Here is a 19,057-nt window from a genome sequence, read left to right as displayed (position 1 = left end):
AATGAATCGGCTGACCGTTTGGCTAGAGAGGTGGATACTTACTCCCCATTCTCTTTCATGTTTCCAGATACATATATGCGGTTCACTTCAAATCTCTCTTTGCCCAAAAGTGGGACGACATCTGGTGCACTACTGCTCTCAGTAATAAACTCCACACAATCAAGGAGACTACTACAGTTTGGCGCTCTTCCTTCTGCTCCTCTTGGAAGGAGTCCACTGTCTTATGCTGTCTACGCATTGGTCATACTAGACTCGCCCTTTGTTTCCTCTTGTGTAACAAACCATCCCCACAATGTGGTTATGGAGCCAGACTGATGATATCCCATATATTGATGGAATGTCCCTTTCTTTTGGCCTTTGGCACTAAATATAGCCTTTCAGATTCCTTGTTTTTAATATTAGCAGACGATTCATGGATGGTTGAACTGGCCCTCGGTTTCCTTTGTGAAAGCAGATTTTATTTTCAGTTACAAGGTTTTGCTTTCCTCCTGGAGGAGGGGCAGGGTGATTGTGGTTGAGGCCTCTCTGTGTTTTCTGTGTCTGGGACCCATGACCACTCCCCCTTCCAAAGACCACTCTTTTATCCCCCTGTTTTTTCAGTTTTTAGATTTGGCTTACCCTTTTATGCCTTCTTCTGTGTGTACTTTTAGCTTCCTCGCTTTATAGTTTCACCCCTCTGCCTGGATCCGCCAACTTTTAGCGGATGCCTCTATCTTACACATGTAACGTTTGAATTGCAGGACTGTTGACCTCGCAGTTTAGTTCCATAACCTCTCTGTCAATCAATCCCTGCACAATATTTATAAGGCCAGGATAGTCCACCTTTGGATGTTGTTCAGTGTGAACATCACATTCACACCTTCTTTTGTCTTGGGAAACCATCAGAGACTCAATCTCCACTTTGTTGTTTTGTGGTAGGTTCATATTTATAATACCAATAACATCAACTCTCATCACTTGTGGACCGAGCGAGGTGGCGCAATGGTTAGACACTGGACTCGCATTCGGGAGGACGACGCTTCAATCCCGCGTCCGGCCATCCTGATTTCCCTAAATCGCTCCAGGCAAATGCCGGGATGGTTCCTTTCAAAGGGCACGGCCAACTTCCTTCCCCGTCCTTCCGTAATCCGATGAGACCGATGACCTCGCTGTCTGGTCTCCTTCCCCAAAAACAACCAACAACATCATTTGTGTTTTTTTCCATAAAATGTTTATCATGACAATTAAGTCATGGTAGGCTTTCACGCATCATTGTTCTTGTTTGGCAGTCAAAGTGTGTGATACAAACTTTGCGTACACTTTTCTCTTCTTAACAACATTTTGGAGGATTTGTTGGACATCAGATTTCGTTTAGATTTTGTTGCTCCATTACGTTTTGTGACTCAACCATGTCGACACACTGTGGCAAGCTTGTCCACTACAGAAAACTGCTTGCTGACAACTGACTGGTTGAATGCACAACCATTGTTTACCATTTTTAGCTGCATTCTAGCTGCCACTGTAGTTACTAAACTGAAAGAAATAAAATCCATGTTGGAATGTTTTGGATGAACAGTGTACATGTGTTAAGCATCCAGACATAGCATATTAAATGTGTTTTGGGTAATGTATTGATAGTTAAGAGTGCATTAAAGAGCTTTCTGATGTTTAATACCTTCTATTCAACTAAAGTTGATCTTCAAAGGCTCCTTTAAAACTAATAAATTGATCTGTAATTAATAAAACACTATAAACTAGAATATTTAATAAATTTAATCTATTCTGTCATGTTACACTTCCTCAGCCACTGCAAAAGAGGGACCTCTTTCCATCTTCCCCCACTGCAAATGAAGGTTCCCTGTTTCCTTCAACTGATGAGCATAGCAGCCCCCACCCCCACCCCCAACCCATGCTAAAGAGAGACCCCCTTTTCCACCTTCAAACTCCCTGCTAAAACAGACTCTTTATTCTACTGTAATTCACATGCTGTCTGTTTTTAATTGAAAATATTCATGTGTTTTCATGCAAGCACTTCAGTATATCCAGATAAAAGTTTTGATTAATGTTTCATCACGGTGGAACAAATTCACAGTCTTTCACATCAAATAATATGTGATGGGGTGCGGATGCACTCACATTGCCCGAGCCCTTACGGGAATTGGTAGAGTGACTGCCACGAGCAATGAGTATAGCAGGTGGGAGCACTACAAATGTAGTGTGTGGACAGTGTGCCGGAGATAAGTCCCTGCAGTCACACTATCCTCTGTGTCCTCAGGGGCTCAGAAGAATAGTGTGTCTGCCATGTAAGCAGGAGATCCCAGGTTCAAGTCCCAGTCAGGGCACACATTTTCGACTGTCCCCATTGATATTTATCAATGCCTGTAAGCAGCTAAAGGTCTGGATTTCATTGTAATTTCAAAAAATATATGGCCATCATCTTCATTTGTAATCTGACTTGATTTACCTTTTTCGCCTTGGTGATAGTGGTTTTCCTGACGTTTGTTTGTCAATACATAATTGTAACACAATGCATAGCTAAAAGCCAAAATATCAGAAAGAAAAAAGGCAATTTTGCAGTTGCTCATACATGTTAATGAGTGAATGACACATTGGTAACGATACTTCAGTTTTCATAAGTAGTTGCAACTCCAGAGTCATCCTGTCACCGGCAATGTAAACAGCTCGTATGTGTAACAGAACTCTTTCAAATTTTTAACTGTTTGTTGTAACAGTCTCAGTTGCAGTTTGTCATGTATGATTACTAGTTTAAATCAGTTGATCATCTTCAGATCTGACTAATCACGAGTTGTGAAAAGTCAAGAATTTTTAAAAAGAACACTGTCATTAGCTGTAAAATAAAAGGAACAGTACTATGGCAGAATTGTGACAACATTCAGCATTATCCAGCATTTACATTCATCCACAGAGCTATAGATGTTGGAACTCAGGTTGATGCCATGTTCCGTGAATTCAGGAAGGCATTTGACACTGTCTTGCACTGCTGTTTAGTGAAAAAAAATAAAAAAAATAAATAAATAAAATAGAAGCTTACTGAGTATCAGACCAGATCTGCAACTGGATTCTTGCAGATAGAACTCAACAGAATAAAATCGACAGATGTATAGGCAATTTCGGGAGTGCCCCAAGGAAGTCTGGTTAGATTAGATATAGGGTTGTTACTGTTTACAATCTATATAAATGATGTAGTAGAAGGCATTGGAAATCTTTAAGACTGTTCACAGATGATACGGTTGCCTGTAAGAAAGTGGCAGTGTCAGAAAACAGTAACACTTTGCAGCAGGACCTGCAGAGGATTAATGAGTGGTGCAGGGATTGGCAGTTGACCCTGAACATGAAGGAATGTAACATACTGTGCATACATAGGAAAAGAAATACAGTACTGTACAACTACACTTCTCATGACAAATTGCTGGAAGTGGTAACTACTATAAAATATCTGGAAGTATCTAGATCTGGAGAGATCGTAAGTGGAATGATCACATAAAACAAATAGAAGGAAAAGCAGGTGTCAGACTGAGATCTAAGGGAACACAATTCATCCACTAAAGAAGAGGCTTACTGTTCTTGTTTGACCAGTTCTTGAGTATTGTTCATTAATATGGGATCCTTACTAGGTAGGACTGATAGAAGAGAGAGGGAAGATCCAAGAAAGAGCCACACATTTAGTCATGGGATCGTTTAGTCTGCACGGGAACATAACAGAGGTTCTCAACAAATTCCAGTGGCAGATGTTCAGAGAGAGGCATTGTGCATCATAGAGAGGTTGACTATTGAAATTTCGAGAGTGTGCTTCCTAGTTATAATTAACCATGGAGGTCCATTGCTGTGGCTGTAATTTTCATTTGGCAGTCAAACTTGCTTGATATGCTGATGACTTAATGCAGAACCCATTTGCACTGGAAGAAAATTAGTTCCAATTTTGGCCACCAGGTGCAAATCTGGACTGTACACTGTTTGTGTGATGGTACGACATCCACACTGTCATTTTGACATGCCATAATGTGAGTAAACAGCATGGCTATCTAGAAGAGAAACTGTGCAACGCTAGTGAAACTGTTTTATGTGAACGGCAGCAATTATAGTGCTGCATGAAGAGAGTATCACCGACTGAAACGTCTGAGTAGATGCCCGATGTCGTTAAATGATTTAAAGATGATAATGAAATTTGCAAACACGGGTGAGCTTGGTGGTGTGGCCCTGGAAGAGGAAGGCATCCTATCCTGCAAGTTAATGACAAAGTTGCTGTTGCTGTAAATGACTATGCAAAACATGCGTGAGTAGTGCTAGTGCTTGTGCAGTGTCACGAGAATTGTCCATCCCATGGTCAACTGTACTGAAAGTTTTGCAATCTACACTCCTGGAAATGGAAAAATGAACACATTGACACCGGTGTGCCAAACCCACCATACTTGCTCCGGACACTGCGAGAGGGCTGTACAAGCAATGATCACATGCACGGCACAGCGGACACACCAGGAACCGCGGTGTTGGCCGTCGAATGGCGCTAGCTGCGCAGCATTTGTGCACCGCCGCCGTCAGTGTCAGCCAGTTTGCCGTGGCATACGGAGCTCCATCGCAGTCTTTAACACTGGTAGCATGCCGCGACAGCATGGACGTGAACCGTATGTGCAGTTGACGGACTTTGAGCGAGGGCGTATAGTGGGCATGCGGGAGGCCGGGTGGACGTACCGCCGAATTGCTCAACACGTGGGGCGTGAGGTCTCCACAGTACATCGATGTTGTCGCCAGTGGTCGGCGGAAGGTGCACGTGCCCGTCGACCTGGGACCGGACCGCAGCGACGCACGGATGCACGCCAAGACCGTAGGATCCTACGCAGTGCCGTAGGGGACCGCACCGCCACTTCCCAGCAAATTAGGGACACTGTTGCTCCTGGGGTATCGGCGAGGACCATTCGCAACCGTCTCCATGAAGCTGGGCTACGGTCCCGCACACCGTTAGGCCGTCTTCCGCTCACGCCCCAACATCGTGCAGCCCGCCTCCAGTGGTGTCGCGACAGGCGTGAATGGAGGGACAAATGGAGACATGTCGTCTTCAGCGATGAGAGTCGCTTCCGCCTTGGTGCCAATGATGGTCGTATGCGTGTTTGGCGCCGTGCAGGTGAGCGCCACAATCAGGACTGCATACGACCGAGGCACACAGGGCCAACACCCGGCATCATGGTGTGGGGAGCGATCTCCTACACTGGCCGTACACCACTGGTGATCGTCGAGGGGACACTGAATAGTGCACGGTACATCCAAACCGTCATCGAACCCATCGTTCTACCATTCCTAGACCGGCAAGGGAACTTGCTGTTCCAACAGGACAATGCACGTCCGCATGTATCCCGTGCCACCCAATGTGCTCTAGAAGGTGTAAGTCAACTACCCTGGCCAGCAAGATCTCCGGATCTGTCCCCCATTGAGCATGTTTGGGACTGGATGAAGCGTCGTCTCACGCGGTCTGTACGTCCAGCACGAACGCTGGTCCAACTGAGGCGCCAGGTGGAAATGGCACGGCAAGCCGTTCCACAGGACTACATCCAGCATCTCTACGATCGTCTCCATGGGAGAATAGCAGCCTGCATTGCTGCGAAAGGTGGATATACACTGTACTAGTGCCGACATTGTGCATGCTCTGTTGCCTGTGTCTATGTGCCTGTGGTTCTGTCAGTGTGATCATGTGATGTATCTGACCCCAGGAATGTGTCAATAAAGTTTCCCCTTCCTGGGACAATGAATTCACGGTGTTCTTATTTCAATTTCCAGGAGTGTATATTACACAGGTACCTGTGCAAGATCCCACTTTGCAATGGCCATTAGCCCAAGTAACGATTGCTCTGGCTGGGTGGCACCTGTGAGGAGAGCCCTTGACTGGAGTAGACTGCATAGGGTGGGTATATCACACAGGCAGACTTAATGATTTCAATGCAGATTTTTATTACACCAGGAACTTTCCCACCTTGGCTATGCCATGAGAGGAAAGTAAAATCAAGCAAAATGCAGAAACTTACTGCCCTCAGTTCCTGGTTTGCACCTGGACTGATAGAGGGTCCTTTGTAACTACTAATCTTATTTGTTCTTAGTACATAATATCAGAAATGTATTTGGAGAAATCTCTTCCTTCAGTAAACTATGGCGTGGTTCTGTCTTAATTAAAACAGTGACACCTACAGAGTCCTGAGCATTACTCTGTTACAAGAAACTTGGTAAAATAACTGTCACCATAACACCTCATAGGATACCCTTGACCCTACCTCCTTGACCAGCTTATCTTTCATCCCTTTCATATGCTCTTTTTAATTGCTTTTAGATGCAATTTGTCTCCTTTTCTGCTGCACTTTATTTTCTGTTTTAGAGGTAGCAGTCTGCTGAGTAGCGGGTGATCTTTTACCTCCTTGTAGACTACACAGGGGCAGGGGTGGGAGGACTGTGGGTGGATGACTCCCATCATATGCAGAGCCCCAGTGAGCCCACTTGATGCCTTACCTGTGTATTTCCTATTGTTTTTATTATTGATGGTCCAACTGATGTACATTATATTTTTAGCCTGCTTACTTTTACTATCATGAATGTGCTTATCAAAAGATGTTGTGATGCTGTGTAACTTGTCTTCAGCGTTAATTGGGCTAGTGGGGATCGGATGCAGGGTGGGGCCTTTCTCACCACTGCATGAACCCTGGGAGACTCCTTTTCTACTCCGACCAACACACTGGCCAAATCCATTCTTTCTTAGCTCTGGCATCAGTTTTGCCTTCAGTGCCTCAGTCATACTGTTCTTATGTACTTTCATCAGAACGTGTACTTTGTGGACATCACTAATCCTGGATGAACTACCTCTGGTTTTGGGGACTGATGATTTTGTTATTTAATCCTTTAACCACCAACCAACCAACCTGCCTCCTTTGCCAGCTGCCGTGGTCATCTTTCTTTTACTTTGTGTTAGTTGCTTTTAGCCACATGCAGCCCTTTTTTCCTGCCACGTCCTATTTTCAGTTTTATTGCTAGCACTCTGTGAAATAGTGGATAGTGTTCCCCTCTTTAACACTTTGACTGCAATTGATTAAGGGTCGGACGGCTCGTGGGATGGAGGCCCCTGTCACATGCAGAGCTTCGGAGGACACACGCCTGGCCCACTGACTGACCTGATTATTTTTCTCACCTTATTTCATTATCATCAGCCCAAGTGATATCCTTTACTTTTTTAGCCTTCACACACTTACTGTTGCAAATCTCCTGGCTAGAAGGCATTCTTTATTTTGTCTTCGCCCTGAATAGTGTTGGCACGGGGTCAATGTATGTGATGTTTCTCTTACTACAGATGAGACCTGCAAGACCCTTCATGTATTCTTATCTATATACTTGCCTGATCCATAGACTTCTAATTCCCTATAAATTTTTTAGCAGTACAGGCATCAGTGTTTCTTTCAAGGCCCCAATTTTATCACTCCTACATACTTTCATAATTCAATCAAATTTCTGGCTGATATGATTAACTCTAGATGAACTCTCTCTTGACAAAAGGACAGATGATCTCACTGTTTAGTCCATTAAACACCAACCAGTCAACCAACCAATTTAATGTTGGCACCCAGACATTGGTAGCTAAATGTTATAACTTCCTTGCTTGCTGTGTGGTTCCTTAGTGGAGGAACAGATGCTTTTAATGAACAGAGAATTCAGATATTGATTTATTCTACATCTAATATCAAATAGTAAAAATAATACATAATTTTGTTACTGTAGTTGCAACATCAGTGGCTAACAGTAGCTTTGAGTGTTGAAATGTACAGATATACCACAGATTTACAAATGAGTCAGTCTTCAATACAAGAACTATTCAGTGGATCATGACACCTGACTGCTATGAAAGTCCGTAAATGTTATTCAACTGGGTAACACACAAAATGGGGTCAGCATATGAATGTTCGAACTTAAGCACTCCCGCCACTTTAGCTCTGGAAAGTGGATTCTTGCATCTCATTGGCAGCGGCGTAATCGTTTGTGACAGTGGCCTTGTGCCATGGTGGTGGCTGTAGGAAATTCAGCCGCATAACTGGCGGCACACGTTTTTGGAAGTGCAGATGACTGGATAGCGGCTGATACTGCACCCTTCCCTGCCCAACTGGGATGGTACAGGGAGAATCCTGTGCCATAGATAGTGATGACACTGGTTGCTTGGCTGGGAGCAGAGCAGACTGACCCACGTTCCAGCATTGTGTCTTGTGAGCACCAGGTACGCAGGCTGCATCAAACAGCACTTTTAGGAGCACAGAGGGTGCTGCAGAGGGTGATGGCAGCAATGGCCATGGGAGAGGTGATCTGCAACATTGGTATCAGTGGCATCACAGGTGGGCAGGTGGAGATTTTCATGGGTGAGATGGCCGTGGGTGGAGGCACCCAACCTGTAAGCTGTGTAGGAGGCTGCAGTGTGTTGGATGGATGTGGCTGTGTCATGGTGACCAGACGCCATGAAATGAAGAAATCTGAAACAGTTTTATCTATGACAGGATCACTGAGTTCATGGAACTGTAGCTGATTTTGGTGACGTTGATGTGTGCCTGTGCTGCTGCAAATAGTATACTATGCTCAGCCAGATGATGTGAAAACAATGCCAGATTCCCATCAATGTGACTTGTTGTATACCTGATATTGAACTACGACATGCGAGTGAAATTTCATGGTGAAGTCTGAAACTGGACCAGAGAAGTATGGACGAAACAAATGCAGCAGGGTCTGATAGCGTCTCCCATGCAAACATTCTGCTGGCGAAATGTGAGGATCAGGCTGAGTACAATATGAATCATAAACATCATTGAGGCATTTTTATGTGAATGTGAAACTCGTAGTTTTGATATTTGCGTATTGAATGTTCAAATGAAACATTCAGTCTCGCTGTTAGACTGTGGTGAGAATGTTACTGTCCTGACATGCTGTATTCTGTTGTGTTTGCATATTTGTGCAAATTCCTTGGAAGTAAAATGGGGTCCATTGTCAGAAAAAATTGTTTATGGCAAGTCTTATAGAGATAATACAGAAGCGAGCACCTTGATTGTGCTGACAGCACTTGTCAGATGCATTGAGATAACAAAATGGTATTTGCTGTAGGCATCAATGGTAATTAACCAACATGTTTGCCAGAAAGTGCTAGCAAAAGCTGTATAGAGGCATTGCCATAGAGTAGCAGAATGGGCCAGGAGTGGCCTAATTGTCCGCACAAGCATAACATTGTGCTGTCACATGTTCTATTTGCTTATCTAAACCAAGCCATATACAATGTTGGCATGCCAGCTGCTTAGTGCGAACTGTTCCCCAACGACTTCTATGTAGAAGACTTAACACCTGCTATTGCAACGAGGTGGGGATTAATGCTTATGTCTGTTGGTTAGGCATGTGAAGCAGAATCACATCATTCAGAACAGATAAACTGGTGTGATGCACAAAGTATCTTTGCTCTAATGGATCTGGAACACATTTCTGAGAGCGTGTCCAACCTTTGCAACTCTTTAGCAATCATCGTGACTGGTCATGGTTCATGGCTTCTGCGATCCACCATGAATCAATAAGAAAAGAATCTAGTGCTTGCGAATCAGAAGAATCAATATGTAAACAAGAAGCTTCCAATACGTCAAATGCTGCATCTGTGCTGCCAGATAAATGAGACAATGTGTCAGACTTTGTGTGTTGTGCTATCGGATAATACTGAATTTCATACTGGTGATTTGACAGTAATAGCAACCAGCATTGAAGCTCTTGTGCCATGTGGTCAGGAGCTTGTTTTGACAGAGGCGTATGGTCCGTAAATAAGAAAAATCTTCTGTCGTACATGTAATGATGAAATTTTGTGACAGCCTTTATTACAGCCAGGGCTTCCTTCTCGAGATGACTATAGTTAATCTGAGCACTGTTCAAAGATTTGGAAGCAAATACCATTGGGACATTTTGTTTTGTCAATTTTGTGGGATAAAACTGTTGCAGTGCCCTGGGATGAGGCATCGACTGCAAGCGCAAGGGGTTTGAGTAGATGGTAGTGTATAAGGCAAGATTGATGAAGCAATGCATTTCTCAGTCTTTGAAAAACAAAGCTACAGTCTTTTGTCCTATGGAATAGAACATTTTTACATCTGAGGCGGTTCAGAGGCACAGCAATTTGCGTCACATTAGGGATGAACTTTACATAGTAAATCAATTTTCCAAGAACAGCGTGCAGTTCGTGTAAATTCTTAAGAGATGGCATTTGCTGAATTGCTTGTAAGTGTTTTGTCAAAGAATGAGCAACATTGGTGTTGATGATATGTCCCAAGTATTCAGTCATTGTGTTGAAAAAAATAACATTTCTGCAAGTTACATTTGAGGCTCTCCTTAGTTAAAACTTGAAAAAGACAGTCCAAATTTTTAAGGTGTTGTTCCACTGATTGTCCAGGGATGATTATGTCACCAAGACAACGAAAACAAGAAGGCATCTTGGACATCACTTGTTCAAGATATTTTTGAAATAATGCAGACACAGGTGTTGATATTCAAACAAGCTGACATTCACAATGTGCGTTTTCTTTGTCTCTCTGTCCAATAGTAATTGAAGATCGGCTTCTGAAAGACTAATTTTTGGGTAGGAATCAGGGACTGCCTGTGAATTTACCATGCACACAAAGATGAATCTTCCCATTTGGCTTACGAATGACAGCTAAAGGTGATGCCCACTGACTTGCTAAAATAGGTTTTAAGACACCAATGGATTCCAGCCTCTGTAGCCCCATTGTCTCACAATGCATGTGGCACAGGGCGTGCACGGCAAAATCTGTGTTGCACATTAGCATTCACTGTAATGTGAGCATAAAACCTATTGCACATCCTACAGTACCGCTGGACAAATGTTGATACTTACCAGAGAGTTGTTGAACTGCGGCATGGAAAACTTCTGTGTCAGTGATGTGCACATTGTCCTTTATGTTCAATCTGAAAGAATCCAACACGTTCATGCCGAAAATATTTGGGCTCTTGTGTGGTTGGGCTACAGTAAAAGGGGCTTCCTTAATTATGTTTTTGTATTTTGTTACTAAGCGGCATGTTCCAAGCACTGAAATGCTGCCACTGTAGGCAGTGAGATGTAGATTTTATGTTTGCTACGTTTGTTGGCCAAGTTTTTCCTACGTACCTATGTTAAGCAATGTGACAAAAGCTCTGGTATCTAGTGAAAAGACAGTGACTGGTTACAAATTTGCAATGTAATCCATAGTTTGCAGTGTGTTCTCTGAATACAGTTGTCCTTTCCGTGTTGCGAAAAACTTTTCTCTGTTTCCACCTGTGCAGTAGAGCACTTTCATGAATTTTGAGATTGGGAGAGCCTTTTTGAAGTATTTGGATACAGGAGTGTGGAACAGGTGCTGTTTGTGAACATAGAATTCAGATATTAACTTATTCTACATCTAATATGAAACAGTAAAAATAATACATAACTTTGTTGCTGTAGTTGTAACATCAGTTGCTAAAAATAGCTTTGAATGTTGAAACATATACAGATACCGCAAATTTACAAATCAGTCTGTCTTCAATACATTAACTATTCAGTAGGTCATGAGCCCTGGTCACTGTGAAAGTCTGTAAATGTTGTTCAACTGATTAACACACACAACGGGGTTAGTGCATTAATGCATGAAAGTTCAAACTTAAGCTGTGGAGAGGGGATGCTTGCATCTCATTGGCGGCGATCTAACATTCATGGCAGTGCGCTCATGCCACGGTGGTGGCTATAGGAAACGCAGTGGCGCAACTGGCAACACACATATTTGAAAGTGCAGCCGATCGGATGGCAGCTGACACTGCAGTAAACAGAGCACAACAACCTGCAATTGTAAATGTAGTTGCAAACCTGCATTACTGGTGAAACAACCAAGCTTTCCTACAACCAAAATAATGATGGCAGCAGAATCTACTGCCAGGAAGAATAAAAAACCTCATGGCAGGCAGAAAAAGAGAATAAAAAAATGTTTCTTTTGTAACAGCCTTACATCCATATCGAAAATCTGAATTGGGGACAAAAAAAGGCCAAACAATCAAGTCCAAATTCTATCAGGCCCTGTGACCATGAGACAATGGATCAGGCAATGAAATAGTAGCAATCTCCCCAGGGGTCTTACCACACTTTGGCGGGTTTGTGTTTGGCTACCAGGGGGCCCCAGCCTTTGCAGCATCTTTTCCCTTCCATGATGCATGTCTATCCTCTTGCTATTCTTTTTCCTCTCCCTTGGGAAACATGTCTGGGGTGTTGTTGGGAATGTTTTGCATTGTCTGCCACTGACGTAAGAACATTCTCACTACTGTTTTTCACATCCTTTTCCTTTCTTTGTTTCCCTTCTGCTCTCGTTCCTCTGCTTCAGCATTTGAGGTTCCTCCTTTTCTTCTTCCTCCCTGTGTGCTCCTGAAGGCTGGCCCACATGTGTGACATGTAACAGGTGATTGGGTAACACACAATTCCCAGTCCCAGGTCGACAGGTAGGTTTCGCTTATACCCCCTGGTATAGGCCAGGCCCAGGAAGGGGTGATTGCCTGAGCTGCTACCTTCCCAAATTGTCGATTTGTCCCTCTGTCAGGTGTTGGGGAGGTGTGACCTGAAGTGTGAACAATTCAGTTGGAAAGAGTGTGCAATCGGAGATGCTGGCAGTCATGGGGGCTTTTCTCACAATCAGCCAATCACCTTCACAATCAACGTCTATGAAACGTAAGCATAATGAGGCTAATGATTGAAAGACCATTCCTGCTGCACTACGGTTCCTCATGGTCTCACATACTGAAGACGATCAGTCCTTTGCCACGATAAACTCATTTATTATTCGGGAAGGTGTTGATGCAGTTGTTGGCCCTGTGAAATCCTGCTCTTGTTTTCAGAATGGCACTTTGCTTTTGGAGACTACTTCGTATTCTCAAGCACAACAACTGCGTGCCACCTCGCTTCTCCACAGCTACTCTGTTTGTGTAGAGGCCCATAGAACTATGAATTCTTCCCGTGGTGTTATTTACACTAGGCTACTCGATGGTCTGACTGAGGCCGAAATCCAATCTTACCTCTCTGATAAGGGTGTCATTGCCATCTATCGGGTGATGAAAAAGGCAGATTCCTCCTTAGTGCCCACCCACATTCTTTTTCTCAAGTTTGACAGAGTGGTGCTTCCATCCAAGATCAAAGCAGGCTATGAAATTATCACAGTCCGACCATACATTCTGAACCCGATGTGCTGCTACCAGTGTCATTGTTTCAACCACACTAGAATGTGTTGTCAACACCCAGCCAAATGTGTCACCTGTGTTAGGGATGCACTTGTGGGTGACTGTCCACCTCCTTCTCCCCGCTGTATCAACTGCAGTGGCGGCCAAGCCGCCTCCTCTCGGGATTGTCCCATGTATCTTGATGAGTGGGCTGTGTAAGAGATCCGGGTAAAGGAAAAAGTGCCTTACCCGGTCACTTGCAAGTTATTGGCTAGTCGCAAACCCGGCGTTCTCCCGTCTGGCACCTATAGTTCTGTTCTTGTTACCCCTCGTTCCATGAAGGATATTGCCGTGCAGACATGCAACCTCAAATTCAGTTCTGAGATTGTGAAATTGCCCTGTGTCAAGGTAGCATCACCATTTCCCTGTCCAGCTGTGCAACAAGCTATCATACTCTCACCCCAAGGGGTGAGGCCACCAGGTACACAACCGGTAGGCCGGAAAGGACAGGATGAGTACTCCCATGAAGAGTTCCTATGTCTCTCCAGCCAAACATCACCCGAGTCTTCCTCTAACCAGAAAGGCTGAAAGAAGTCCAACAAAGGCAAACAGTCTTCTCCTTCGCTGACTCGTGATACCTTGGCCCAGCCAGTCTCTGTGCCGCCAGTGCGCACCACCAATCGGTTTTCAGCGTTGGACTCCACAGACCGACAGCACAAGCAAGCTGATGCTTCTGTAGACCCCATGGAGCAGGATCCTCCTGCTTCTGTGCCCTGTAGCAGTGACTCTTCACAGGCTGTCACTCTGTAGCTGCTGAGGTGAAACCCCTACACCTGTTCCTCATCGTGACTCCCCTCCAATGGCACGTTCGCGGCCTTTGGCCCCTCAAAGAGGATTTATGGCTGCTTTTAGCATCCCCCTGTACTGTGCCTTCAGGAAACGAAATTGCTCCCTCGTGGCCGTTTTGAGCTTTCACATTTCTTCCTGGTTGGTTTTGACCTTCCCCCTGAGGTCACCATTCCATCTCATGGGGGCGTCATGCTGCTCATATGGGATGACATTCATAGTCAACCCATCTCCCTGACTACTCATCTTCAAGCTGTTACAGTTCACTTTTTCTTCCCTACATGACTGTTTCCCTCTGTACTATTTATGTTCCTCCGTCATTCGATGTCACCAGGGCAGACTTCCTTCAGATTATTGGTCAGCTCCCTGCCCCATTCTGCTACTCGGTGACTTTAATGCTCATCATCCCTTTTGGAGTTCTCCCAGAACCTGTCAGAGAGGTGCCCTCTTGGCTGATCTTCTTAATCAACTCAACCTCTTGTGCCTTAACTCTGGAGCAGCTACTTTCCTTTCTGACTCCTTGCACACCTAGTCCAATTTGGACCTATCCTCCTGTGCTGCCTAACTTGCCCATGATCTTGAGTGGTCTGTTCTTTCTGACCCCTACTCTAGCAACCATTTCCCATGTGCTATCCGTTTGCTGACTCCTACCCCACCTGCGTGCACACCCAAATAGCAGCTTAGTAAGGCTGACTGGTGGGTTCACTCCTCTTTGGTGACCTTCGAAGAACAAGATTTCCCCAGTTGTAATGACCAGGTGGAATATCTCACAAACATTATCCTTACTGCAGCAGACTCTTCATTCCTTGTACTTCCTCATTACCACTCCGTGTCCCAGTCCCTTGGTGGACTGAGGCATGCCATGATGCAGTTTTCCCATGGAGACGTGCTCTGCGCGTTTTTAACTGTCACCCTACAATGGCCAACTGCATTCATTATAAACAGATGCATGCAAAGTGTTGTTGCTTTCTTCGGGATAGTAAAAAAACTAACTGTATTTCATTCACTACTTCTTTTAACAGTTCCACCCTTCCTCTGTTGTGTGAGTCAACTTCTGGCAGCTCTCTGGGACCAAGATCCATTCCCTAATTTCCAGCCTGACAGTAGCAGATGATGTTATTGTTGACCCTATTGCTATCTCTAACACCTTGGGCCACCATTTTGCGGAAGTTTCGAACTCTTCGCACCATCAGTGTGTTCTTCCATTGGAAAAGAATGGAGGAGGCATGGGTGATACCCTTCTCTTCTCAGAATCGGAAGTGCTACATTGCCGCCTTTATTTTGAGGGAGCTAAATCATGCTCTCAGTTCATCTCGATCCTCCGCCCCAGTACCAGACGCTATCCACATTCATATGTTGCAACGCCTTTTTTTTGCGGGCAAGCACTTCCTGCTTAACATGTACAACCGCATCTGGGCAAAGGGCACATTTTGCGGACTTTGGTGTGAAGCCACCATCATACCCATAACTAAGCCCGGTAAGGACAAAAACCTTCTTTCTAGCTACCGCCCCATCTCTCTCACCAGCTGCATTTGCAATGTGATGGAATGTATGATTCATGCCCGGCTGATATGGTGGCTTGAGTCTTGCAATTTGCTAACGACTGCACAGTGTGGATTTCGAGCACAATATTATGCAATTGATGATCTTGTTACTTTGTCCACCCATGTCATGATTCGTTTTCTGCTGATATCCCAGACTGTGGCCATGTTTTTCGAGTTGGAGAAGGCCTACGACACATGCTGGAGAACTGGTATCCTCATTTCTCTTTACACATGTGGCTTCTGTGGCTGCCTGCCCTGTTTGCTTCAGGAATTTTTAAAAGACCGAGTTTTCAAGGTGCTTGTGGGTTCTGTCCTGTCGGACACCTTTATCCAGGAAAATGGTGTGCTTCAGGGTTCCGTCCTGGGCGTCATTCTCTTTGCTATAACCATTAATCCTGTAATGGCCTGTCTCCCACTGGGGATCTCCGGCTTCCTTTTTGTTGACAATTTTGCCATATATTGCAATTCTCCACGGACCTGTCTCACTGAGCGGCATCTTCAGTGATGTCTTGATCGTCTTTACTCCTGGAGTATCGACAATGGTTTTCGTTTTTCCACTGACAAAACCATATGTATGAATTTCTGGTGGCCCAATTGGTTTCTCCCACTATCATTACATCTTTGGCCTGTTGCCCTTCCATTTGTTGAAACGACAAAATTCATGATGCTCATGCTCAATAGGAAACTCTCTTGGTCCTCCCAAGTGTCTTACCTGGCAGCCCACTGTACATGGTTCCTCAATGTCCTACATGTTCTAAATGGTACTTCCTGGGGTGCCGATTGAGCCACCTCCTCTGTTTTTACCGGTCCCTTGTCTGTTCGAAACTCTACTATGGGTGCTTTGTTTGTGTGTCTGCACGTCCATCCATCTTACACCGTATCAACACTACCCACCATCATGTCATCCGTTTGGCCACTGGCGCTTTTGACACTAGCCTGGTTGAGTGTCTGTATGCTGAAGCTGCTGAACTACCACTGTGCTACCACCGTGACTGTCTCCTCAGCAGATATGCCTGTCTTAGTCACTTGCATTTTGGCTTCAGGGGGTATCGTGGGACTCTCTTTGAAGTGGCTATACAACAGGCTTTCCAGCCCAGGCATCACTTAATAAGTGTGTTTTTTGACATCATGGCGGCCTACTTGAAGGCACAATATCCTCAGACAGCTCCATAAATGGGATTAGAGAGAATGTCTTCCTGTTTTTATATGGTCTCTCTCTCTCTCTCTCTCTCTCTCTCTCTCTCTCTCTCTCTCTCTCTCTGTGTGTGTGTGTGTGTGTGTGTGTGTGTGTGTGTGTGTGTGTGTGTGTGTGTCCATCCTTCTTAACCTTTTACATTCTGTTTTTAACTTTTCTGAGTTGAGGATGAGGGACAGTGTTTTCAGTTTCAAAGAAACAGTGAGATTACATACCTGGTTACCACACATTAGGCACTGAAAATTCTGGTTCCTAAAAGCTATTCGTATTTTAAAGTTTCTTAGCCATAATTTGTGTGGAGCAGAGGAGCAGGCTGATCCTGTGTGCTTCACTTTTATGGAGCCTTTGTGCGATCTTGGCCGGACTGTGGATGCACAGTGTGTCTCTGCACTGCGGTTGGTGAGCCACCACTTAACATCAGATGGTGACTCCTTAGGGTGCCACAGCCCTATAAGATAATATCCACACCACACATACTTGCATATCATACTGCTGCTCACAGACCAAAGGAAATGACAGCAAGCCATTAAGCCATATGGGAGCGGAGTGAAGGACTGCCTCTTAGAAATATGTGTGGCTGATTTTAAAGTTTTACAGCAATGCTGGAGCAGATCTTCACCTTGGCTCCTAAAAAGGCCTAGAATTATTTTAGATTTGAAAAAAATTTAAGGAAGATTACACTCCAGATTTTACATTCCAATCTTTGTTATATAAAATTTTAGGTAGGCATCACAGTTTTAAGAGAGTGAACACTAATAACACAAAGCAAGAGGACTCCTTTGGCTGTTGGTCATGTTTCCCAACTGTGTCTTCAGAATTTGCCTTCGCATTGAATACACTGTGTTTACTGCAGAGCTCCATCTGAACCCGAAGACAATCAGATGAGGCAGCTTCAAAGCAAAGAAAAAGTGCACTGCAAGCATTTGCAACAAATGTACCCAGCAAAAAAACTACCCAGTTAATAAAAGACAAATTCTGTTCCTTCAGCAGCAGAGGAAGCATACCGAGATGGAACCGTTGAAATCATCTTCTTCTCCTCCCAGCAGGAAGGGTATATTGCCTGGGAGACCTATTCATCCAAAAGAATGAGAGAGGATAGCCCATCTGATAATAAGAATACTTCGGACTGCAGTAATAGGGCTCATGGGGTCATGAATAACAATGTGTTTCTGGTGATACACAGGAAGGAAGGGACATTTGAAAAAGTGTCCTCCTTTTACATCCGTAAGGATTAATACTCTGTAGGAAACATCCTGGAGTGAATGGTTAACTGTCCTCTGGTCTGTTTGTTAGAGACCAGGCAACTCCTTATTCACTCTCTGTGTGGATTCCAAAGATTTCAGTCCACTGTTGACAATCTGACCCTCCTGGAGGTGGCTATTCAGCAGGCTTTCCTCCGTAAGCAACACTGTATTGACATATTCTTCAATATAAGTAAGGCATACAATACTTCTTGGAGACACTGTATTCTCACACAACTGCATCAATGGGGCTTATGTGACCACCTCCCTATCTTCGTACGGTCTTTCCTGTCTCAGCGGTATTTTAGGACCCGAGTTGGTGACACGTTGTCTGATCGATTTGAGCAGGACTATGGTGTTCCTCAGGGCAGTGTTTTAAGTGTTACCCTCTCTGCCATACCCATCAACAGATTGTCGTGGTTACCACACCTGCGAGACCTGAAAGCCAGAACCCTGAAGGCACTGATCATCATCAAGTGCCTTAGCCACAGGCCTTGGGGGGCAGAGAGGCCATGTCTCCTGCAGTTTTATTGGGCTTTTGTGCGTTGGCAGCTGGAATATGGTTGCATGGTGTATGGGTCAGTGAGACCATCTTACTTGTGGAACATTGACACTGTCCATCATGAGGGGATTCGGCTGGCTACAGGTGCTTATCGGACCAGTCCCATACCTAGCATCTGTGCTGAGGCAGGGGAACCGCCACTTACCATCCAGCACCAGCTCCTCATGGTGTGTCAGGCATGTATGTTCCTTGCAGCTCGAACTTCATCTGCACACCATACTGTTGCTAGTCCATCTCTGGAAGGCCTTTTTTCCAACCATCCACAAACCAAAATGCCATTTGGGATCCATGTGCAGCGTGTGCTGGAGTCTCTCTGTGTGGGGCCAGTACGACCCCAAATCCCGGGTTTTAACCGCCTCACGCCATGGTTGCTGGAGAGGCCCAGAGTGATTTTAGATTTGGTGCAGTACAGGAGAGACAGCACTCCTGCTTCCATTTTTAATGTAATATTCTCTGATATTTTATC

The 19,057-nt window shown here is 44.7% G+C and overlaps 1 protein-coding gene across 3 annotated transcripts in view; it reads left to right on the top strand.

Annotated features, from left to right (window-relative positions):
• The window catches only part of LOC126248665 (oxysterol-binding protein-related protein 11-like), a 222,608-nt gene that overhangs the window by 38,009 nt on the left and 165,542 nt on the right, over positions 1-19,057 (top strand). The gene's annotated exons all lie outside the window — the stretch shown is intronic.

The sequence above is a fragment of the Schistocerca nitens genome, chromosome 3 (assembly GCF_023898315.1).
Source record: "Schistocerca nitens isolate TAMUIC-IGC-003100 chromosome 3, iqSchNite1.1, whole genome shotgun sequence".
In the NCBI taxonomy this organism is placed as follows: Eukaryota; Metazoa; Arthropoda; class Insecta; order Orthoptera; family Acrididae; genus Schistocerca; species Schistocerca nitens.
This window is presented reverse-complemented; position numbering and strand designations above follow the sequence as displayed.